The following is a 25,404-nucleotide window of genomic DNA, read 5'->3' on the forward strand; positions in this document are numbered from 1 at the left end:
ACCCTTGTGCCTTACGTGTTGTTTTCAGTGGACATTGTTGTATAGGGGTTGCTTCCCAGTTTAATGTTCAATCTGTCTTCTAACAGGACCAGAGAACAGAAAAGTTAAATAAAATTTTATAGTAATTGTCATCACATTATTTTCAGTCATGAATAATGTACAGACAAAAATAATTCATAAACTGAAATGACCTTATATGCAAGGTTAAGCAAATGTCCTGCTGTTTGGAGGCTTTCGGGTGTAATTACCAGATCTCAAAAGAAAAAAAAAAAAAAGTGCAAACAAGAACCTGTCATTCTGGCCTTATTCATGCCTGGATTGGACATTATTCCCTGTCACTCAAAAAAAAGGTTCCCTGTGCTTACATTGGGGGCATGGTCTGAAGTCATGTACAATCAGGAGCATTAAGTGAGAACTGTCCAATCCTGTGTGCAGCCAGTGAGGAGGGGGCGGGCTTCCACAATCCGGCCGGGTTCTTTTCTCCTGTATCCGCCATTCCTGCCATTCCGCACTAGGATTCACTCTCACTTTTTGTAGTTCCCGGTTGCTTTGCTGTGGGGGTGCTGAAGATCCCTAGGGAGCAGGCCTGGTTTTTGAGCACCAGGAAATGGTGAGTGTGCAGTGGCACCATGAGCCTGGGGAGGGAGGCTGTGGGAGAGAGACTCTTGGAACTGGGGACTGGCTATGGCGGGAACTGGAGTTGGTGGACATGACTTCAGGTAGTCTCTCAAGTCTAGGTCTGAGCCCTCTTCTGGGGGTACCACTGGCCATCCAGGTGGGGGGCATATCAGTGGCAGAGATCCCTCGTAGCCTTCCTTATCCCTGCAGGGCACCTTCAGCCCCTGACTCAAATCCTATCTGCCTGTGGCTCAGCATCTTCCCAGACAGGAGCTGTGGTCTGGTCTATAGAAAACTTGCTTCTTCCTGAGCGAGTTAGTTTTCATTTAATTTTTTCTTTAATTTCCTATTTTGTTTTGTTTTGTTACTGAAGGTTGAATGGTGGAATACTTCACCTCTGAGCTATATCCCTGGTACTTTTAATTTTTATTTTGAGAAAGGGTCTAGCTAAGTTGCTAAGATTGTCCTTGTGGTTTGATTTACCTAGATTTTCTATTACAATTAAGTATATAATTTTTACATACATATGGATTTATGTATGCATTTTGTTTATATTGTTATTCCTTGATGATTATCATAATAGTATAGTTTCATAATATACGTGAATGTCAGGTAATGATGAGACTTCTCTTGCTCTTATAATTGAAAAGTTTTTGGCTAAATTTATATATATTTAACTTTGTGGTGAATTTTAGAACTTTATGCTTTGGTTCCTTCTTTCATTAAAAGTAATGCATGTTGAATTTTTTGTATTATTGCATTATAGTTATACCTAATATTTGGGTTCATTTTGACATAATCATGCAAGCATGGAACATAATTTTCTTCACTTCAGTGCCCAGTAGTTCCCCTTTCTTGCTCCATCTACCTTCCTGTCTTCCTTCTATTTATTGTTTTTTAAAAATAACTGCTATATAGATACACATAAAGGTAGAATTCACTGTAATATAGTCATATATGTACATGGCAAATTCGATTAATATATTTTAGATTAATTTGGGGAAAATCATCATCTTTGTATTGATGAGATTTATCATCTACACATGGGATGTGTAATTGTCTTTTTTGTGCTTCTAATGAATTTTATTATCTCCTAAGTTCTACATATTTTCTAAACAAGTATACTTGTGAACACATCATATGCATATTGCACCTATATAAAACTTAAATATGGTGTTTTATGCCACTTTTTTTTTACTTCTAGTACAATATTAATTGCAAATATAAGCATAGTAATATTAGAATGAAACTTGGGTCTGCAGGAGCCTAAGAAAGGCATTGGGGAAGATTAGTGAACGTGAAAGTGAACAGGTTCACTTTCTTTTTTTTTTTTTTTAATTTATTTTTATTGTAAAAAATGGAATACATGTTTTTCTGTTTGTACATGGAGTAACAGCCTACCATTTGCATAATCATACATTTACATAGGGTAATGATGTTTGATTTATTCTGTTATTTTTTCCTTCCTCCCACCCCTCCCACCCCTCTTTTCCCTTTATACAGTCCCTCCTTCCTCCATCTTGCCCCCCTCCCACCCCCCATTATGTGTCATCATCCGCTTATCAGCAAGATCATTCGTCCTTTGGTTTTTTGAGATTGTTATGCCATTTTTCAAACTGAATATACCGTGGCCAAAAATGTGACTGACCCCTAGTGACCATTTTCCCCACTAGGAAAATACTATTTATCTCTTCCCAGATGTACATTCTCTTGAACCATTTGCCTGTGTTTCAAGTGTTTGGATGAGTACTCTTGTGTTCTTACTGGTTATCATGTTCACATGTACTGTAATTTCAATGTTTCTGTTGTGGGTAGTATCATGTATCTTCAATAGCAAAAAAGTTTCCACAAGTAGATAATAACTTGAACTCCTCTTGAATTTTTGAGTATTATATTTTCAACAATACTATTTAGTTTTGTCTATGATGAGATTTTATTTTACATTTCTCTAATTTCTAAAGATGTTGATTTTTTTTTTATGCTTATTGAACACTTACATATCTACTATATGAATTGGTTGTTCAAGGCTCTTACCTACCTTTCTTTTGTCATTTCTGGTTTCAAAGATAAAATACAGAGTTTGATTTCAGGAAATAATGGTGCAATTTTTAATTATTAAAAAACATTGATTTGCTTTTTTTCTTTCCTTGAGTATATATTATAGGTTTCTTGTCTGTCTTCTATTTGGAGATTATTTTAAATGGGATTCTAGGGCTTATCTTTGAAAATTCTAATAGGGAAAATGAATAAGGGAAATCTCTCTTCCTCATGGCTGTCGGAAAATGAATATATTTCCTCAAAATAATTTGGTAAGTAAACTGTTGAATGACACATTCATAAAAACATCCACTTCTCTTTAAGGTTTTTTTGTTTTTTTAATGTTTTTGACAGTGGATCATACATTCTACTGTCTGGGTTTTGGAGTTTATTACAAAATCACATGGGATAAGATATGGCAAATTCTCTAAATATTCAACATGATTTATTATTTATTGAATGACATGCTGTGGAGATAGCAAAAAGAGAATGTTTATTTTTAGAAATAGTTACATATTTTTTTCAATTTATTATATGCATTTTAGATTCATTTTTTTTCTGAGTCATACTCAGGCTCTGGGCCTGTTATGTGCTTTTTTTGTACCTGGTAGTTTTCAAACATTTACCCTCATAAAGAATCTGGGTTGGTAGATCTGTTTCTGAAGAGTTAATTAATATGAAAGAAGAAAAAAAAAATCTGTGTTGCTTCTATGATGTCTTCTCAAGGCACTCTCTTCAAAATGGGAAGAAAATAAATATTTCTCCAGATCAACATCCTCATATCAAGATCTAACCAGCCTTTGAGAAGTTTTGAAGGGATTTCATATAGTTCTGTCTCTGGGTAGATCTCTGTGTGCTGCTGAGTTACCATTTAATGTCCAGAAACCTGTGTTTTTTCATCTCTGCAATAGGAATAATTTTCAAGGATAAAGAAGGATAATGTGCTTTATGGAGGCTACCAATATATGTATGTGCTGTGGCCCACAGCTGGACAAAACACCTGGAAGACACCATGCAGATAATAATTGTTGATCCATTGTCTGCCACTCACATGAATTTTCTTTCAAATCTTGTAATGACCTTTTCACTGTAGGCACCCATGTCATGCACATGCCTGAATTTAAAGGTTGAGTCTTCCTTGTCTGAATTCCAGATTCTAATTCTGTAGTGGTTTAAGGTGGTACAACTAACATATTTCTCCTTGTCCTCCTTTTATTCTATGTCCCCAATAAAGTAATTCTCTGCTCCATGCCTATATAACCCATGTTCAGCTATGTTTAGAAAATGACATAGAAACCTGTATCAATTGCTGATTCATAAAGGAACATTGAGATTACTTCTGGATCATGTATGTCCTTGTTATAAACTGAACCAGGATTTCCATAGGTCCAAGATAGAAAATCTCATAACCAGTTAGTTATGTGAAAAGGTTTTGTTTACATATATACAGACTCTTTCTTTCAGGAGAGGATTACAATTCCTTACCAATATTTTCTCAGGTCCAAAAAAATAGGAAAGACACTGCCCTGAATGAGAGCAGACAGCTTTAACCAGAAAGTTTCCAGAAGTAGACTTTATCCTATCAAATCCTGGCCATGGTTTATTCCATAACAGATATCAGTTGGTAAGCAAAAGACACTCTATGCAAATACATAAATCATAAGAAAGATATATTATATAGTAGTATGTATAAACACACTTAACAGGCACACAAGTAGAAATCCTGCTTTCTTGACTAAGTGTCACTAAGTACTAAAATAATAAGAAAAATATTTCATGTGGTGTAGTGGAGGTTATTTGGACTTTCAAATTCAACCCTTTTTTTTTTTTTTTTTTTTGTACTGGGAATTGAACCCAGGGACACTTATCCACTGAGCCACATCCCCGGCAATTTTTTATATTTTTTTTAGAGACAGGGTCTTCCTCAGTTGCTGAGGCTGGCATTGAACTCACAACCCTCTTACCTCATCCTTTTGAGCTGCTGGGAGTTCAGGTGTTTGCCACCATACCTGGAAATAATTCATCTTGATTCCAAGCCCATTTGCTTATTGTTTGAGAGGTATTGATCTTAGGAGGAAAAAATGTTATAGGATAGCTATTAGGTCTAAGACCAAATTGCAAAATAAAAAGTTTATCTTTAGTGCATTTAAATTATAGATTCAAAGCTGTGGATATGATAACGTAGACCCCCAACTCCTGGAACTTCATCTTTTGCTTGCTGATAATTGAATGGACTGTGGCCAGCATTTGGTGAAAAAAGTCTACTTTTGGAAATTTTCTGATTAAAGCTCCCTGCTCTCACTCAGGGCAGTGTCTCTCCTGTTTTTTGGACTTAAGAAGAAATATTGGTAAGAAATTTTATCCCTCACTTCTAGCATAGAAAGCAGTGGTCAGGACCTTTATCTCCCTGAGGTTAAGGGGAAGCATAGCTCTCAAAGTTGGAATTTGGTCCTGTGAACTGAGATATTCTGGAGGCTTGATAGTTTTGAGAGTACTTTTCCAACAATTCATGTATTTCATTAGTAATATATTTTGGTCACATAGTGTTAATATTCCCATATTGGATATATTGTTAGGTTATTAAAATCAATTTCTATTTATTTTTTATGTGAATACTAGAAAAATTTAATTACCCTTGCACCTCACATATTATTATCATTGGATATTTCTGCCATAGGGGGTTCCGTCCCAGTTCAATGTTCAATCTGTTTCATCACAAGAAAGCAGGGAAGTTAAATAAAATTTTACAGTGTAGTGAATTTTTTCCATCAATGAATCATATACAGACATATATAATCCACAAATTGAAAAGGTCTTATGCAAGGTAAAATGCACAATCCTCCTAATTTGGCTGGATTCCACTTCTCCAAGGAAACTTTGCTTTAAATTAGCTGCAGTCTGAGGATTTTAATTCCTAGCACCTCAACAGGAAAAAAAAAAAAAAAAAGCTGCATTCAAGAACCTGCTATTGTGACTTCATTCATTTATAAATTTGTTGTCACCTTCTATCACTCAGAAGACTCACTAGACTTAGTCTGAGCATGTGAAGACAAAAGCTTCTGATATCTATTCAGAAGCTTTTAGGTAAGCATTGTCCAATACAGCACACAGTCAGTGAAGAGAAGCAGGCTTAGCCATCTGGTATGACTTTTGTCTCTAGAGCCTGCCAGTGTTGGTATCCATGTCTAGGCTCCCTCTCTCATGTTCAGGGGAACTGGTTTGCTCTGTTGTGCAGGTGCAGGAAGATCTATGGGGAGAACACTGAGACCTGCAAAAAGCCAATAAATGGTTAGTGTGCAGTGGCATCCTGAGACTGGGGGTGAGGCTGCTTGAAAGTGACTGCAGTGACTATGTTGGGATCTGCAATTTTGGACTGGCATCTATATGGTAATCTCTAGTATTTGCAGGGCTGGGCGTTGCTCTGAGGCAGGTCAGCTCTGAATTCCCCACCAGCCAGTCAAGTGGGGCATATATCAGCAGTAGACAGTGGGAGTCCTGTCCTACCCCTGCAGTGTATCTGCAGCCCCAACCTGAAGTCCTACATAAGCACATATGTGGCAGCATTCCAGCACCTTCCCAGACTGTATGGTGGATTGAGGAGTGGGATAATCAGAACCACAACTCCATGTATTGTTTTTTTGCATGAGGGGACTATGGTCTATAGGGGTCTCAGTTCTTCCTCCTGAGCTTGCTTTTCTTTCTTTTTTGGGGGGATGTTGGTACCATGGATTGAACCCAGAGGTCTTTTACCACTGTGATTACATCCCCCATACTTTTAATTTATTTTTTATTTTGAGACAGTTACTGAGTCTGGCCTTGAACTTGTGCCTCAGTATTCTGAGTTGCTGGGATTACAGGTGTGTGCAACACTGCCTGTATCCTCCTCAATATTCTAAATAAATGGGAAACAAAATGTCAAATCCAGAACCCTAACTCCTAGCCTAAACCTTTATGTACATATGTCAATAAACTCCTAAAATTCCAGTTCCCTGTCCATATTCCCAAGACAACTTCCCCTCTCCCCAGTATTATCAATTGCTTTTCCCATATTACATTTGAAATAAGCACAGTGTTTTAAAATTATTTTACCAATAACTGGATGAAACTTTTTAATGAATTTATTTTCTGGCCGAGTGCAGTGGCACATGCCTATAATCCCAGAGACTCTGGTGGCTAAGGCAGGAAGATTGCAATTTCAAGATCAACATTGGAATTTAGGTAGACTATGGGCAAGTTAGAAAGTCCTGTCTCAAAATTTTAAAACAAGGGCTGGGTATGGGCTCAGATTTAACATGACTCTCTGTCAAATCCCCAGTACCATAGAAAAAAATCAAAAGAAAATAATTTTTTGTTTGTTTGTTTATGAGCATTTCACATGATAGAAAATAGAGAAAAATCACTTGACCTTTACCAAAATATATGTTTTTCTGTCCTCCCTTTGTCTCTCCAAGGCAGGAAAACTTGTCAGAATGTCTTTGTGCTGAGAGTCCCCCCTTGTGGAATTTATCAGAGGGTTCTCATTGCCCCTCTTGTATTTTTTTTTTTTTTTTGGTCCTGTGTTTTACACCTGTCTGATATGAGAATTCCACAGCTTGCACATCTAATAGTCTAGTGAATATCAATACTTGGGACTTACCTTGTTAGAGACTGGTATAAATTTAGGGAGTATAATTTCTCAAGGAAATATCTGAGTGCCTTAAAGCTGGGAAAAATCTCCTGTTGTATCCTTCATCCAAAAGTCACTTCAGTTGTTTTCTTATTTTGGCTATTATGAATGCTGCTACAATGAAGATGAGAGTGCAACCATTTAACATACTGATTTTACCTACTTTGGAAATGCAACCAGAGTTATTATTGTTAGTTCTTAAAAACTTTCAATGCTTTTTTTTTTAAATGGCTGTACCAAATTTATATTCTAGCACAGTGATAATGTGTTTCTTTCTTTCATATCCATATAATTGGAGTACTACTTTTCTTCAATTGTTTGATAGTCATTCTAACATCTGTGCTCAGGTTGCAGAAGGTCTTATAGTTGAGTGGTGCACTGAATTCCTGATGCAAGTTTGTTAGATTTCAGGCTGCCTTATACTCACTGGAAAAAGGTTATGTAAATCTTTTTAGAAATAAACAGAAATCTGTGCTTTTAACCCTTTTTCTTCAATTGTGGAGGGGATTTTAGCCCATGGAAATGCTTGCACACTGATGCGAAGCCACTCCTTTGTGATCTTGGGAGATACACAATGCACATTTGGCATTGCTCCCAAAGCTTGGTGGTTTAGGATGTAGTCCATTGAATGGAAAAAGTTGAAGTTGGGAAAAATTTCTTGTAGAAAGAAATGGTTAGGCTTGGAGTTATTACTGAATGGAGTTAGGGTAGAGGGCTTAGGAAGTGCTGAACTCCCACTTGGGTTGCCAGTTGTGGACTCTTTCTCCTGCTAACTCTTTGGTGCTGTCTAGATAGAAGATCAACTGTTAGCAACAACAGTGTGCAGAATATACTGACAAATTCCTTTTTGGGTTAAATTGGGACCCTTGAGATTTAACGCCTCTTCTGCCCTGGTCACATGGAATAAAGCCCATGGATCTTGAATGGCTCTAGAAAAACACCCCTTTTTCTGGTCTTGATGCTTGTGTATATCTAGTCCCTTCCTCTGTGAGCACCAGATAAATTAATAAACTACAGGCAATTTAGAGTTAAATGTGTTTTATTTATGACCACAATCAGTTTTCCTCTATTCAGGGTGATACCAGATTTAGGTATTCTGTCCCAATTATATGGTACATTGCTCAAGGAAGGCTAATGTCCAAGTGTACCCCAACTTTTCCTACTCATCTGATGGTAGGTTTTTTTCCTTTTCCTGTCCAATATATGACTCTGAATTCATTTTAAGAGGAAGTCAAAACAGTAGTAGATGTTTATTTGATGCATTCATGAAGGATGGAAAGTCACAAGGCTCATATTCTGCTATATTTTGAAAATCATCCCTCTTAATATCTGCTTTTGGGGGAATGTTGGGATATAATTCCAGTGTTACACACATTCTACACACAAGTCCTACCAGTGGTCTTTGCCTCTTCTTATAACATCTGCCTTTAGGTTGGGTTGTAACATTCAATCACATTAAATATTTTTCTTGATGTAGTTGGATTTATATAGGTCTTTTCATTGCACTTAACAATAAAAATATTTACATACACATGGAATTTTCTGTATTGTGACTTCTTGGTCTTTAAATTACTGTGATAATGTAATTTGATAATATATATTAGTGTTAGGTAATGAGTGATAGCTGTTACTTTTTCTCTTAGCTAATGTCATGTGTATTTAGCCCTCAGGAGAATTTTAGAATTTTTTGCTTTCATTCCTTCTTTAATTAAAAGCAAAACATGGTTTCAATTTTGATGGAGTATTATAGATTAACTTGGGAAAAATGGTCATCTTTTGGAGTTTTATCTATACATAGTGTAACTAATTCTTTTATATGCTCTTCTGTATTTTTATTTTCTCAAATTTTGCACACCTCCTTTTTTTTTTTTTTTTTTTTTTTTTTTCTTTTTATTGTAAACAAATGGGATACATGTTGTTTCTCTATTTGTACATGGCGTAAAGGCATACCATTTGTGTAATCATAAATTTACATAGGGTAATGTTGTTTGATTCATTCTGCCATTTTTTCCCTTCCCCCCCTCCCCTCCCACCCTTCCCCTCCATCTATACAGTCCTTCCTTCCTCCATTCCTGCCCCTCTCCCTAAACCCAACTCCAACCCCAACACTAACCCTTCCCACCCCCATTATGTGTCATCATCCACTTATTAGCGATATCATTCTTCCTTTGGTTTTTTGAGATTGGCTTATCTCACTTAGCATGATATTCTCCAGTTTCATCCATTTGCCTGCAAATGCCATAATTTTATCATTCTTTATGGCTGAGTAATATTCCATTGTATATATATACCACATTTTCTTTATCCATTCATCAATTGAAGGACATCTAGGTTGGTTCCACAATCTGGCTATTGTGAACTGAGCAGCTATGAACATTGATGTGGCTGTATCTCTGTAATATGCTGATTTTAAGTCCTTTGGGTATAGGCCAAGGAGTGGGATAGCTGGGTCAAATGGTGTTTCCATTCCAAGTTTTCTAAGGAATCTCCACACTGCTTTCCAGAGTGGCTGCACTAATTTGCAGCCCCACCAGCAATGTAAGAGTGTACCTTTCTCCCCACATCCTCGCCAACACCTGTTGTTGGTTGTATTCTTGATAATTGCCATTCAACATCTCTAGTAATAAGAGAAATGCAAATCAAAACCACCCTAAGATTCCATCACACCTCCTTTTTAAATATGCTTACATATGAAATGTAACATTCATGTAACATTGATATAAAACATACATGGTGTTTTATAGCATTTGTCAAACTGGATGTTCTATAACAAAAAAAGTGTCTTTCTTCTAGAAAACATTATTTCCCACAGTTTATTATTTATTTCTTCCTAAATGTACATCCTCTTTAACCATGCTCCTGGGTTTCAACTCTGGAGAAATATGGCTATATCCTCATATGTACAAGTGCTGTAATTTCAGTCTGTTTCTGGTGGGGGTGTATCATGTATATTGGACAGCAAAAGAGTTTCCACAAATGAATAATAACAGCTTAAACTCCATATTTCCTTCATGAGTGCATTTATTCCATGTTCATCAATACTATTTAGTTTTATTTTTTTTTTAGAAAATTTACTCATTCTATTGATATATTGCAATTGCTCTACATTTTAACATATTATATAGAAAATACTGAAAATACAATCTACTTTTTAAAGCCAAAGATAAACATTGACTCCAAAGATAAACTATGTTTTACACAATGTACCCTTTTCCCATAGTTAGTCTTAAATTTTAAATATCTATTTCTTTTTTTTTTTAGTATTTTTTAGATGTTGACAGACTTTTATTTTTATTCATTTATTTATATGTGGTGCTGAGAATCAAACCCAGTGCCTCACACTTGCTAGGCAAGTGCTCTACCACTGAGCCACAACCCCAGCCTTAAATATATATTTCTTTTATTAAAATGATTATTTTGCATACTCCCTAAGTACATGTCCTTTACAAACAGCTCAGTAATTCTCAGAAACTGTTTCTAGAGGGTTGTTGTAAAAGAAAGTGCACAACCAGAAAAGGGAGAAAGCAAAAAAAGTTTAAATCATGCACAATAGCTAGCATATCAAATACATTTAATAAAATAGGAATTTCATTGCAATATCAAGAATTCAAAGCAGAAATACTAACATTACATATAATGTACATATAATATATTGCTACATGTAGTAAACTTATTTTTTAAGCTGAATTGAAACCACTTATATAAAGTTTCTGTTGTAATTTTGTGCATTTGATGTTCTGTAAGCCTCTTGTAGTTGATTTTTCCATTTTTTCAGTTTTGGTAAATTTTCTGATATTATTTCATTGAATATGTTGTTCAATCCTTTGGTTTGTATCTTTGTGCTTTCCTTAATCCTGAAAAATATTAAATTTGGTCTTTTCATGATCTCTCAGTTATTGGAGGTTCCGTTCATGATTTCTTACCATTTTTGTTTGGTCAACTTTATTTTCAAGATTAAATATTTTGTCTTCATTGTGTGAGGTTCTGTCTTCCAAGTGATCTAGTCTGTTGATGATGCTTTCCATTGAGTATTTTATTTGATTTCTTTTTTCCTTCATTTCAAGGATTTCTGTTTGTTTTTTTCCTCAGAATCTCTATCTCTTTGTTGATATGGTCTTTCAATTGTTCATTGGAGTGATTATTCATTGCCTGCATTTGCTGTCTTATCTCATCCTTTGCTTCATGAATAATTTTAATTAAGTATATTCTAAACTCCTTTTCTGATATTTCTTTTACTGTGCTGTCACTGGATTCTATTAATATGGAATCTTGGTTTGTTTGGAACACTTCCCTTGTTTTTTCATGTTGTTCATATATCTTCCCCTCTTGCAGTGCAGATCTGGGGTATTTCAGTTTCCCCCTACAGGCTCATAGTAACCCTGCAGGTTTCCAAAACCTCTTCTTTAAGATGGATATCAATATTAGCAGTACCCAGTACAAATAATTTGCAGCCCTAAACCAAATAGCCCCTATGAAGATGTTAATATTGTCATAGTAAATGGGATGAGTTCAAATATTATCTACAGCAAAACAAATAGATTTGCAATGAGGTCTACAGTTTATAATGGTAGACAAAGAGGTTGGGGAGGAGTGTAGGATGTAACTGTTAGAAGGATAAGAGTATTTAGAAGTACTAAATCATAGGAAGAGTGAAAACAAAATCAAAAGAAGTTGGTTGTTAGCAATGGAAAGCAGAGAAAGAGACTCTGAGGAAATAAACAAAAGGAAAATAGAGTGAGAAAAATAAAGAAATAAAAACTTAAAAATTTTCAGAAAAAAATCTACACTATAACAGTCATATACTATTCAAACCTCCCAATCTTCAGTATCCTGATGCATGAGAGGTACCTGACAATGAGCTTCCTGTCACCAGTAGGCATCTCAGGATGGAATTGGCCCCACCTAATGATAGCAGCTTCCACTTTCAGAATAATGCAAGATGAATGCACTGGTTTCCAAATGTGTTGGCAAATGGGGAGTTGCAGTGCGGGGTGTGGGTGCCGATTCCATGTTGGATGCAGTAGGTTGTGCCAGGGTCCGTGAGGTGGGAATGCAGTCGGTTATGCCAGGGGTCCTGCAGGTCCTGACTGTTGTCCTAAAATGGCAGTAGCCATGCACATCTAACGAAATCTGACAGTGGACTTCTAGGTAATAGCTGGCAGCTGCTGTTTTGCTGGTGGTCTGCAGGCTAGCAGCAGACCATCAGCAGGTGGAACTAATGTGGTGAGTGATGGGTAGATGAAAGACAGGTGATGGCAAGCAAGAGGCAGGCAAATGGGCAAATGGCAGAGGCAGCAGTGAGTGAGAGATCCTGCACTCAAAAATTTGTCGATATGCTGGCAGACTGTGGGTGATTGAGGTGGACAAATGAGATAAACAGCAGGTGATTGATAAACAGCAAAGACTGCCTCACAGAGAAACAGATTTTCCTCTGCTTGAAACCTGAGTTACGAAGTGACAAGGAATGTAGCCTTCCTCTAGTCTGCCATTTTGGGTCTCCAATTTTGTTTTTTGTATATATGATTTATTTTACATTACCTAATTTCTAAAGATGTTATATCCTCAGCTCTTTTTAAAATTTTATTTTCAGATGGGATTTTACTCAGCTGCTTAGGTTGGCCTTAGAATTTTGATCCTCCTACCTTAGCCTCCAGAGTACTGGCTATTTTAAGTGTGTACCACCACATGCATCCTTTCTCACTCTTCCTTATTACAACTTGTGAATACTTTATATTTTCTTTAATATTTCACTATTATTTATTTGTAATATTTATATTCAATATTTAGTATATGAAAATAAATTTTTATATGCTATGATCAAGGGTACAATAGCATTTTTATTATTACAAAAATATCTCAATATCCTAACATCTTTTTTTGGAAAGAATGCCATTTTTCTTCTTCCCTGTAATGTAATCTCTATGATTTTTTTACTATCTAAATAGCAAGTGACTTATTAAGCATTTTGTCTTGAGTTCTACCATTTGTTCATTTCATTATGAGGTCTACACTGATTGCTATAACTTTATAACACCAGTCATGAGTGGTATCATAGTGTTCTGGTCGGGGATATACTTCATGCACAACAATGGAAACAGAAAAAAGTCTAGTTACATAATAGTCTGTATCATCTAGATTCTTGTCATTACACTCAGATATTCAGAAAATGGCAGAATAATTTAGAACAAATTTCTACAATGTAGTTCCATCAAGTGAGACATCATTATATATATATGCATATGCTGGCAATTACATAGAACATAATTGACATAATTTTTACTTGTCAAATTTACCAGAGCTTTTTCAATTCCATTTGCTTTTGGAAAGCACCAACATTGACATTGATGATTCTTTCTGTGGTATGGTCATTTTTAGTATCTCCTAATTTTGCTCTTTTGCTTAGGCTTTTCTTTCTGTACTCTTCTTTTTATAAAATTTACTTTTTCCAAAATATTGAGATGGATGATTTGATAATAAATTCTTAGTCATTTTTATGGCTAAGGAATCAACCAATGAAATATGTGGACCATGGATTGAAGAAAATATTTGATAACCATATATCTGAGAAAAGTTTAATATCAAAATATATGAAAATCATGCAACTCATCAAAAAGAAAAAAGAAAATAAAACTAATACTGTATGGTAAAATGCCTAAAAATCAAACAACTGTGTTAAGTTATATAAAAGGTATTCAACATCATTATCAGAAAAATGCTATTCAAATTTATAATTTACTTTAGATTCTCTCTCATTTATCTCAGAAATATGAGTGCTAAATAGCGTATATTCTCTATTCTACACAGGACATCCCGAGACAGTTGTCAGTTCACAAAATGCAAAGTATTCATTTCTCCACATTATTCCTTTTTTTTTTTTTTTTTTTTTTTTTTTTGTGGTGCTGGGGATCAAATCCAGGGCCCTGTGCTTGTAAGGCAAGCACTTTACCAACTGAGCTATCTTCCCAGCCCACATTATTCCATCTTAATCTAGATAGTCATGAGTTTTGAAAATCAAATAAAGAATGAATAGAATGCACTAATCAACCTAGATGCAAAAAAATATAACAAAAGACCTACAAAACAAAATTTAACTTAATTACAAATATTCTTATAAGAACCTGAAAAACTGTTCATGGGAATGCATGCCAGTAGTCCCAGATACTGGTGAGGCTAAAGCAGGGGAATTATTTTACACCTAGGAATTTGAGGTTAATCTGGGCAACACAGCAAGAACCTAGATCTAAAAGCAAACCAATCAGCAAAAATTAAACAACAACCACATATTAAAAAATAGTACCTTCACTGACACTGATGATTTAAACCAAACTTTTAATAATAACTTATGATCACTTTTAAAAAATAATAAAACCTTCTAATTCTTTCTACAAGGCAAGTTTATGAGATAAGAAATCACAAGAAAGAAAATTAATAGGAATTTAATTTTTCCATTTTGGATATTGACTAAGATATTCAAAACTACTAGCAAACTGAAGGTAACTACATAAAAAGGAAAGAATGTACCCCATGTTCAACAGGGACATCTCTCTATATGTCATAATAAAGAAAAGTTCCAAAAATAATTTTGACAGAAAAAAACTTTGGTAAATCATATGCCAATGTATGTTAAAACCTGTAGCAGATTACAACTAGAGGAAAATTCTTTTTCAATCCACAGAAGGGCCCCTGGGAACTATCTTCAGTTATTCTATTTTGTTTTGAAAATCTAAGTGCTTCACAACTTAGTTTGGGTAACAGGAAAAAATAGTATAATTTTCTGACTTCTACTACTTATTATTCTGAGAATATTAAACATGAATATTATACATCAAAAGAGAAATAGCCTATGCAGATGATAGTATACTTCATATAATATTTCTAAGAAATTTTTACACACTAACAAAACTAGAACTACATTAGTTTGGTATGAGAATAGGTTACAAGGTCAACATAAAATTGTATAAATTACTCTAGCAATGAGCAATGTCAAAATGGAGACACAAACCATTCACAAATGTAGGAAAAATAATTGGAAATAAAAGTAATGACTAAAAATTTAAGACCTGTCCACTGCAAAGTAAAAAGAAAAGGTAAAAATCAAAAGCAAAAAATATGGAAACAAATGAGAAAGCAGCTAATATTCAATGATCAAAAGTTTAATTTTGGTAAAAGTCACAGTGTTCCCCAGTAGATCTGCAAATTCAACATAATTAGGTGCAAATGTCAAAGTCATTTTGTAGAAATTGGCCAACTGACACTAGTAATCATAAGATTATATGAAGGAAATAAAAAATAAAACCAGTATTGAAGTAAAATGTTGTTACTTTTAAGAAAAAATGTACATTGTAAGTAAAATATGTCATGTCAAATATTGAATTTAAATATTTTTAAGAATATCAGTGAGTAGTAGTCCTATGCCTGAAGTGAGGGAGTCTCTTTCAACCTAGAGAAGAAGAATTATGCTGGGAATGACATTTTTCATCACAGATATTACCTTCTGAGCATGAGAGAATTTGAAGTCCTTTCTTGATAACTTTCTTCTGCTTTCTATGGAAAGTGTGGCATCTGGCTTCAGTACTTTATTCTTTGCACTTTATGAAGATCATATTTTTTCATTATGCAAGTCTAAGAATTTATGTCTTATGTGTATACATGTTGATGTATATGATACTTTTTGAACTTCTTCATTTCCCCCTTTCTCCTCCATCCTTTTCTTCTCCTTATTGCTGGCTTCCACTCCCTTTTCACCTCCTTTTCCTCTCTCTAGATCCCCTTAAATTCCTTTCCTTTTTATTTCCTACTTTCCTTCCCTTTTCTTTCCCTTTGTCCTCTTTTTCCTCCCTATTTTTCTCTTCCCATTTTCCCTTCCTTTTTCTTCCTTATTTCTTATCTTCCATATTATTTTTATTGTTTTTGATTACAGAATGAGTATGAAAATAATGCAAATAATATTTAGGACTACTTGCCTTCATCCACAAAATGAGTATCTGTAGTACTTCAGATTCACATTCTTTACAAGAGGAGGAAATATAGTTCTTGCATAATTAATATTGTACATTTGAATACTTATGGTACCTTACTGTATATTTTTGGCTTTAATACGCTTATTATGTACTTTAAAATTCACAGTAAATTGATTCTACATAATGATAATCTACTATGCATTTCAAGAGAGCTAGAAGAAAGAGTTTTGAATGTTTGTTTTTACAATAAAAGGACCTAAGTTTGAGGAAAGTGATATGCTTACCCTGATTTCAGCTTTCCACAATGTATACCTGTATTGAAACATCACATGGTACCCTACAAATATGTACGATTTTAATGTTTCAATTAAGAAATAAAAAAGATTTAATATTTATAAAGCAGATCAAATAGTGCCTGATAAGTAAAAAGTGTTAATAAATACTTGATGAATACACATCTTAGGGTATTGTCAGAGTTAGAAAAGTGCTTGGTCCATGATATGTACTCAATAAGCTACTTCTAAAATGTTACTGGTTGCCTCAGAATATTGATTCTTTAGCAGGATGAATCAGTTATATTGTGGTATTTGTATTATTTGCTACTTGTAACTTAATTAATAGAATTCAAATAGCCTTCAAGATGTTTTAGAAGATCAAAGATATATGATCTTTATATTGACTGATTTTCTTCTATTGTGGAGGGCCTTTGGCATAATTCAGTTCAACTGCAAGTAGGTTCCATGTATATGAAATCCATTTTTAAGTGACACATCATACATGTTTTGTAAAAGTATTTTGTGACTGGTTTATATGTAAATACTGTGAAACTATATGCTACTTAATATGTTTTTGTAGTATTATTAGTGAAAGTCTAGAATTTCACTTTGTACTATTTCTAATTTGTTTTATAGATGTCTTTACAAACACCTGTGATTACTTCCTTAGGTTACTTTCTGGGAGAAAAATTACTTTTTTTTTCAGTAAAATATATAACCATAATTTTATAATTGTTTATTATACTAGATTTAATTATTAGCATAACTTTACAGCAGTTATTAATTGTGACTTCTCATTGTTTAATTTTCATGACTGATAGGCTGAAAGTTAATCATAGTAAAATTCAAGGTCTGGGAGTTTCCTCTGTGGTAGAGCACATTAGCCCTGGGCTTGATCTCCAGCAGCACAGAAAAGAAAAAGAAAAAAGATGAAACTCAGGGTTATAAAGTATTCTTAAAATATGTTCTTCCACAAAGTTTACATTATATTCACTAATATTTGTTTAACTTTCCTTCAAAAAAATCAAAACAGAAGAATGGAGGAAGGAAGGACTGTATAGAGGGAAAAGAGGGGTTGGAGGGGTGGGGGGGGAAGGGAAAAAATAACAGAATGAATCAAACAACATTACCCTATGTAAATTTATGATTACACAAATGGTATGCCTTTGCGCCATGTACGAACAGAGAAACAACATGTATCCCATTTGTTTACAATAAAAAAAAAAGAAAAAAAATCAAAACAGACAAGAGGATTTTATGGTGTGATTGTTGTTATGATCAAACCTGAGCATATTTAAACAGTCTATTGATACTGGATTCTCATTTCCTAGATTTTACAATTTATTTGAACTGTTTGTGACCTGACCTTTGGGAGTTTTAGAAGAATCTTCAGGTGATTCTAATGAGCAATAACTTTTGGAAACCAGTGGGCTAATTAACATGAAGGGCATCTGTTTTAAATTATATGTTAAAAAAAAAATATATATATATATATATATATATATATATATATATGTAAAAGTTAAAATTGTATTTTTTCTTTCTTTTCTTTTTTTGGGGTACCAGGCATTGAACCTAGGGTTGCTTAACAACTGAGCCACATCCCCAGCCCTGTTTGTTTGTTTGTTTATTTATTTTGAGACAGAGTATCACTAAGTTGCTTAGGACCTCATTAAGTTGCTGAGACTGGCTTTGAACTTGCAATCTTCCTTCTTCAGCCTTCCAAGACACCATGGAGAGTGCCACCATGTCCTACTATAATTTTTTATTTTTTTTTAAAGCTCTCTGGAGTTTGACCCTTTTATTCTTTCTGGGTGTAATAGGAATAGAAAAACCAATTTTTTTTTTTTTTTTTTTGTAGTGCTGTGGATTGAACCCAGAGCCTTGTGCATTCAAGGCAAGCACTCTATCAACTGAACTATATACCAGCCCAAAAAATCAAATCTTAAAATTAAAAACATTAAATTAAAATTAAAGGATGGTATTTGAAGTAAAATTAGATGATGTTGGAAACTGTGAAGCTAATAAGTCGCCTGTGACACATCAGTTGACAGTGCTGTGAGTGGCAGGTGAGGGACCTTGTTGCTGTGATTTGTGTCTTTCTGCAGTAGGTAGGACTGAAGATCTGAATGTGTGCTCTCTACTGCATGTGTCCAAATGCCACGGGCCTGACTCATCTGGACTTGTCTGAGGGCAGGGGAGTTGGGGACTCACCTTTGTTCTCCACTGCTGACACCAGCAGTTGCTTCATGTGCTGGGGTCATTTTATTAATAGACCTTCTCATTCTACTTCTGTCTTTTCTCCCTCTTCTACTGGCTTTCCCTTCCTTTCTCTCACTTTCTTTTCCTTTCTCTTCTCTTCCTTATGTCTTTGTGATTTCCCCTTGTGTAGTGATCTTTTGTCATCTGATGTTTTTAACAGTTCCTTTTTCAAAATCTGTTCCTAGGCTTACTATCCACAACACTAAGACATTAACATGTGGAATTTTTTTTTTTATTTAACTTTTTTATTTCAAAATTTTGTATAGTTTTGAGGTGGATTTTTTATCAACAGTTATTCAGATAAAATTCATGTGTCATATTATTTACCCATTTAAAATGCGTATTTTGTGGTGGGCTGGGGAGATAGCTCAGTCAGTAGAGTACTTGCCTTGCAAGCACAAGGCCCTGAGTTCAATCCCCAGCACCACAAAAAAAAAAAAAAAAAAAAAAACCAAAAATGTGTATTTTGTTTATTCAGATGTGTAATCTTAACTGTATTCAATTTTATAGTATCTTCAATGCTCCCCAAAGGAAACCCCACCCCTTAGCCATAACCCCACAGATTACTTTGTTCTCTTTAGGCCCTGGCCAGACTAATATACCTTCTGTCTGTATAGTTATGGGTGAAAGACCCTCAGACCCCCTGTCCAAGGAAGAACTCACGTGATCCCTGGCTGCAAAAGCAAGAGGCAGTTTATTGATTACACAGGCGCCTGCGGGTGCTCAGTAAAACCTCAGCCGGAGCTTCGGTGAACTGGCACACCGGGCTTTGGGGTACAGGTTTTTTATAGGGTAAAGGGGCAGGTTTCGCGCGCACGGTAAGCAACAGATTTCTTATTGGTTATTTTGAATCCAGCATTTAGACATTCTTGGAGAAGCCATAAATTTACTTTAACTGGAGAGGGGGATGAAAGATAGAGACACAGGCGGAGACACAGGCTTCCCCAAATTGCCCGCAGCCCCTCTCTTCCGCACCTGCATAAACACAGGCTTTCCCTAATTGCCCGCAGCACGGGTCGTAAAAAATGGTAAAGAATGTATAAACTCAGACTTCTCTCACCTTATCTGTGAAGGCTAGGGGAGCTGACCCGAGAAGGAACCTTGTTAAGGATAACCCTCCTCTTGGAGGTCAGAGCGGCTCAGAACTTAAGATGCCATGCTTCACAAGCCATAATTTTACTTTGCCATTTACAGTCCTTCGTTATCTCATCCTATTTACTCTGTCCTTGGTCAGGAATCTGGTATCTGAAGTTTTACAGGACAGTTTTATAGTTCCTGCTTATCAGCTCCTGTTAGTTCAGACATGCTCTGACTTTCCCAATTATCCTGCCTCTTTCTTAGCTAAATCTTCAGATAAATTCCTTTAACATGCCCCGTTAATAATTTTTCTTTTTCTCTTAAAATAGGCCTGAGCTGGTGGGACAGGGGTCTTTTCATGGGTATTCCAGACTTTTATGATCATGTGACAGTGAACATAATAAATACGGTTCATTGTGACTGCCTTCTTTCATTTGACATATTTTTAGCGTTGATTCTTGCTGGAGTATGTATCACTACTTCATTTTTTTACTGTCACATATTATTCCATTTCATTATGCCACATATTATTCCATTATTATTATTATTATTCCATATTATATTATTGAATATTCCCTATTTGATTTATCAATTATTAATTGGGAGACATTTAGGTCATTTTATTTTTTTATTGCTATTAATAACGCTGCTAATGACATTTGTCAGAATAATTTCTTTTTGAACTACCTCTTACTTGCTTTATTTTGTGATAATTGCATTGTGGTGTGGCAGAGTGGGAATAGCAGCAAAAACGCTTCTCCACCCTCTTTTTTTGGTACCATTGATTGAACCCAGCTGTGCTTAACCACTGAGCCACATACCCAGCCTGTTTTATTTGTCAGTATTTTTGTAATTGTGGATGGACAGCATGTCTTACTTTGTTTCATTTTTATTAAGTGGTAAGGATTGAACTCAGTGCCTCACACATGCTAGGTAAGTGCCGTACCACTGAGCTACAGCCTCAGCCCCCCAGCCGCTTGTTTGAATTTTCAATTTTGAAATAGAGTCTTGCTAGGTTGTTTAGGGCCTTGTTAATTACTGAGACTGACTTTGAACTTTCAATGAACCTGCCTCAGCTTCCAGAACTGCTGGGAATACAGGGATGTGTTATTGCACCTGGCAACACTGCCCTTTGATAGATATAAAAATCGTGTATTTGATTCAATTCTTGAGAAACTTTTACCAAGGTATACATTCCTGATTGTGTTTGAAACTAATTGGTTTTTACAAAAGTATTTGGCTCAGTTGTGTAAATAATTATATTTTCTTTTACACTGAGTAGTATTATAATTTTTTGATATTTTAAATACTAATATAAATTTCTTGATGCAGTTCTTAAAACTTAATTTGCATCAAGAAGTGATAAATCATGTTGGTATCATTTAAAATCCCCTTAATTTGGGGATACAATTCATGTTGCTGATAAAGAGTAGATAATTGGAAGAGAATTCTAAATTCTCATTTTCCCAGTTCACTTTTGTGGATTTTACTTTTAATGTAGGCTTCTCATTATTAAGCCTAATGTATGAAAAAATTAGCAGATGGTATGCTTAAGCATAAAAGGTATCATTCTCTACTAAGCTAATTTAGCTTATACCACCCAATAAAAAAAAAAAAAACTTAAAGTAGGTTCTCTTCTGTGGATTATGGACTATGCTCTATCTCCTTTAAAATTATGAAGCAATAATTCACTAATATAAATGTACTTTCTCTGGTTGTTTCTGAATTTTCCACAAATTTGGTATATTTTAGAACTAGCTGATTGTCCGTTTTGCCATAAAGCTATTGTTCTAGGTGCCCATTTTATTACTATCTACCTAGTTTGCATTTATTAAAATGTGTTAATCTGGGTGATATAGCAGATCATCAAATAAAAAAATAAAACTTGTTACTGAATAAAATGGAAATCAGTTGTTTGCTTTTAAGTTGAAGAAAATGGAAATAGTAAAATAAAGAACAATGAGGATTTTTTATTGAAAAATATGTTCGCAAGTTACTTTTTGTAAAAATATATTTTAGTTGTCAAAAGACCTTTATTTTATTTATACATGGTGCCTAGAATTGAACCTGGTGCCTCACACATGCTAGGCAAATGCTCAACCATTGAATTATAACCCCAGTCCACCAAGGTACTTTTTAAAGAAAAATTGTTCAATTTTCTTTAGACTGTGACCATAATAAAGATAATTTGCCTATAATTTTGATAGAACCTATTCTGTTCCCTTAACAATGTACCTTCAACCCTCTCCAATGTCATTAGGTTCTTATTTTTAATTTTTAACTATTACAGGTCATGGTATGTTAAATGCCTAGGGATTAAAATTTTGTGTTGCTTTAAAAAAAAAGAAATGAGCATATTTTCATGTATTTGATATAGTAATAACATTAAAAATTACATACCTGAAATATCTGAAAGTTATTCTCAGACTTTAGAGAGTCTTCTTTTCTTTTCTTTTTTCTTTTTTTTTTTGGTGGTGCTGCGGATTGAACCCAGGGCTTTGTGCATGGGAGGCAAGCACTCAACCTATTGATCTATATCCCCAGTCCCTGAAAGTCTTATTTTCAGAAAATAAAGTATAAATGAAATATTGGACATAGCATTAGTATTCTTCAGTTTATTTTCTTGAATATATCAGATAGCTTTTTTTCAACTGCTAGCAACCTAAACAATTATAGGCCATTTAAGTAGAATATGTTATTGAGTGCCCTACAGAATTTTTGCAATGCCCTTGGAACATGTGTGGATAATATGTAATCATAAGTGTACTGAACAGAAGATTGCCATACCACATCACAGTGTTCTAATGAAAACATGACTCCAAACAGTACTATGGCTAGCACTTGAGATTCCAGGAACAGATACCTTCTTCCTCAGATGTCCTAGGAGAACAAAACTGTCACAGGGTCCAGTTTTCATGTATGTGATTGTCCTTTCTTGTTCATCTGGTCTTACTTAGAAGAGGGTTGGAGTAAGTGTAGAGTAGTCAATCTCTGGTTTTTGCCACACTTTAATTTTCTCTTCTTACTTTCTCTTTCTTTTTTTATGTGTGCCTTCCATCTTCTCTTGTGAGAGTCATACATTGGCAGGGTATCAAAAGCATTATATGGATCCCAAGGAGTTTATTGAAACCCTTGCTCTTATTCACAGAGTTGATTGAATTGTGGAATAAGTATGTGAATTTTAGTTTTTTGGATGGACATTTGGTTTTTCTTTTGTGTTTGTGTCTAGAAGTCTTAAGTAACAGCATGCTATATCTTTTTTCTCCCACCTAAAGTGTCTACCTGATCCACTCCTATTGGAATTGTGGCTGGAAGTATCAAGAGCTTGGAGGGTTCCAGGTTTTCCATCACTTTAAACTGACATGTTTAGTGGGTGTTGTCAGTAGTCATAAACTCCTAGGTCAAAAATAAGTACTCTTGAATTAGCTTTACAGTACCCCCCATTTCTAGAGCTTGAATTTCATAGTGTGAAGTTAGGAAGACCAGTTGCAGTAGGTTGTTGAAAGAGATAAACCCTGATATAGGGACAGGGACAGTAATTAACTATGATCTGACTGATGCAGGCTATGATGACATCTGTTTAGGTTGCCTCGCAGAGTGTATAATGAAATTCCTAATGAGCAGGACTCCAAGCAGCAAAATGAGGCCAACCCGAGGAAGTGATCTCAGCCATGCTTTTCAAGTACCAAATTCCATAAGCAGAACAAATCCCATATACCAGTACACCATCAGAATCAAACTTATCTAACCAGTTGGCTTTATTCTTCAATTTTTCAATCAATCTTCCATTTGGCTGGTGTATTAATTTATATACAGACTGATATGTTAGTGATCTCACAGTCTTTCCCTGGTTAAGTGAGGAGGAAGTCCAGGATAATTTTTTTTTCTCCATAGCAACCCTGGCCAGTGACTTGAAGCTGCCCTGAGTGCTGTTAGGGCTGATGAGGTATCCTTGATTATCCCAGAACAAATTTAATAGCAGCTTTTTAAATTGTCTAACTCCCATTGCAGCAATAACTGCATGAGGGAGAACAAAGTGGATTAGCATCCTCTTCTCAAACTTTCTCATAGTAAACTAAGGTAACTTGACTTTGAAATCATTTCTAAAGTTGTTTGAGGGTTTTATGGCATAATGGTAGTGTTTCCCTAAATATTTGAAAGTGTCATACTGGGGTTGTGGTTCACTGGTAGAACATTTGCCTGACACATGTGAGACACTGGATTTAGTTCTCAGCACCACATATGTTTGTGGTACTGGGGATCAGACGCAGGGACTTGCACATGCCTGACAAGTGCTCTACCACTGAGCTACAACCCAGATTTTTTTTTTTTTGTGGTGCTTGTGCTTGACAGGCAAGCACTCTACAAACTGAGCCATATCCCAAACCCTTAACACCACATATAAATAAATTAAAGGACCATAAACAACTAAAAATATATTTTAAAAAATATTTGAATGTGTCAGTTTTGGTTGTTTTTGAAGAGAGAGGCAAGTTAATACCTGTCTTTTATAAAAGTTATTCTCTCTTGAAGGCATACATGGCATTCTTGGAAAGAAAATGTTTATTAGTTGTTGGAATCCCTCAATTGGAACCATCATTAGTGAAAAGGCTATAGGAGACAAGGCTATCAGCAAAGGCTTTGAGCTGGCTGATAATCTTTATGGTTCTTAGTTAAGGAAATAATTGATTTTAGTCTTTATTTTTTGTAGTGTCTGTCTGAAGACATTTTGGTCTTTAGCCTGTGCCACTCACCCATTTCTTAGAATGATTGACCTAGCGTTATGAGGGTTGAAATGTGGCAGACATGTGGAAATGCAAAAAGATACTATGCATGGTAGGTATGGAAACTGTCTTCTGCTATTCTGACACAATGCTTAGTACAGTTTAGAGAATGGCATGATTATTAGAACAGTTTAGAAAATGAGGGTTAAACAGTCAGAGCTTTCTCATGGGAGATGGTGAGTTGTGCTCTACAAGAGAAAGTTTGAGCTTACAGAACATTTTAGAATGAGCAATAAGCATGCTGAACCTTTGACAAAGAGTGACATGATCTTTATTATATTGGACCAGGAGCTTATCTGCCCTTTGCTGTGGAGGGAGAATGCTATCTCTATCATCTGAGGTTGATTGCTATACATAAAACTGGAACAAAACCCATCAATGCCTCTTCTGAAATACATGCAGAAATATGCAAGGCCCAGTAGCCATCATTTAACTTGTAAAATTATCTGCCTACATTCAGGATGAACATGTTGAGCCAAGAATAAACTTCGTAAAGACAAGTTGCTTTTTTGGGGAGTGGGGTACTGGCGATTGAACTCAGGGGCACTTGACCACTGAGTCACATCTCCGGTTCTATTTTGCATTTTATTAAGAGACAGGGTCTCACTGAGTTGCTTAGTGCCTCACTTTTTCTGAGGCTGGCTTTGAATTCCATATCCTCTTGCCTCAACCTCCTGAACCACTGGGATTACAGGTGTGTGCCACCATGACCACTGACAACTTGC

At 35.2% G+C, this 25,404-nt stretch overlaps 1 long non-coding RNA gene across 1 annotated transcript in view; it reads left to right on the forward strand.

Moving 5' to 3' along the window:
- Positions 1 to 499: 499 nt before the first annotated feature.
- The window catches only part of LOC124971245 (uncharacterized), a 28,930-nt gene continuing 4,025 nt past the window's right edge, over positions 500 to 25,404 (forward strand). Inside the window, exon 1 of the long non-coding RNA XR_007106301.1 lies at positions 500 to 610. This is a non-coding gene — a long non-coding RNA (uncharacterized LOC124971245). The remainder of the gene's footprint in view (positions 611 to 25,404) is intronic.

This window comes from Sciurus carolinensis, chromosome 19 (genome assembly GCF_902686445.1).
Source record: "Sciurus carolinensis chromosome 19, mSciCar1.2, whole genome shotgun sequence".
Taxonomy (NCBI): domain Eukaryota; kingdom Metazoa; phylum Chordata; class Mammalia; order Rodentia; family Sciuridae; genus Sciurus; species Sciurus carolinensis.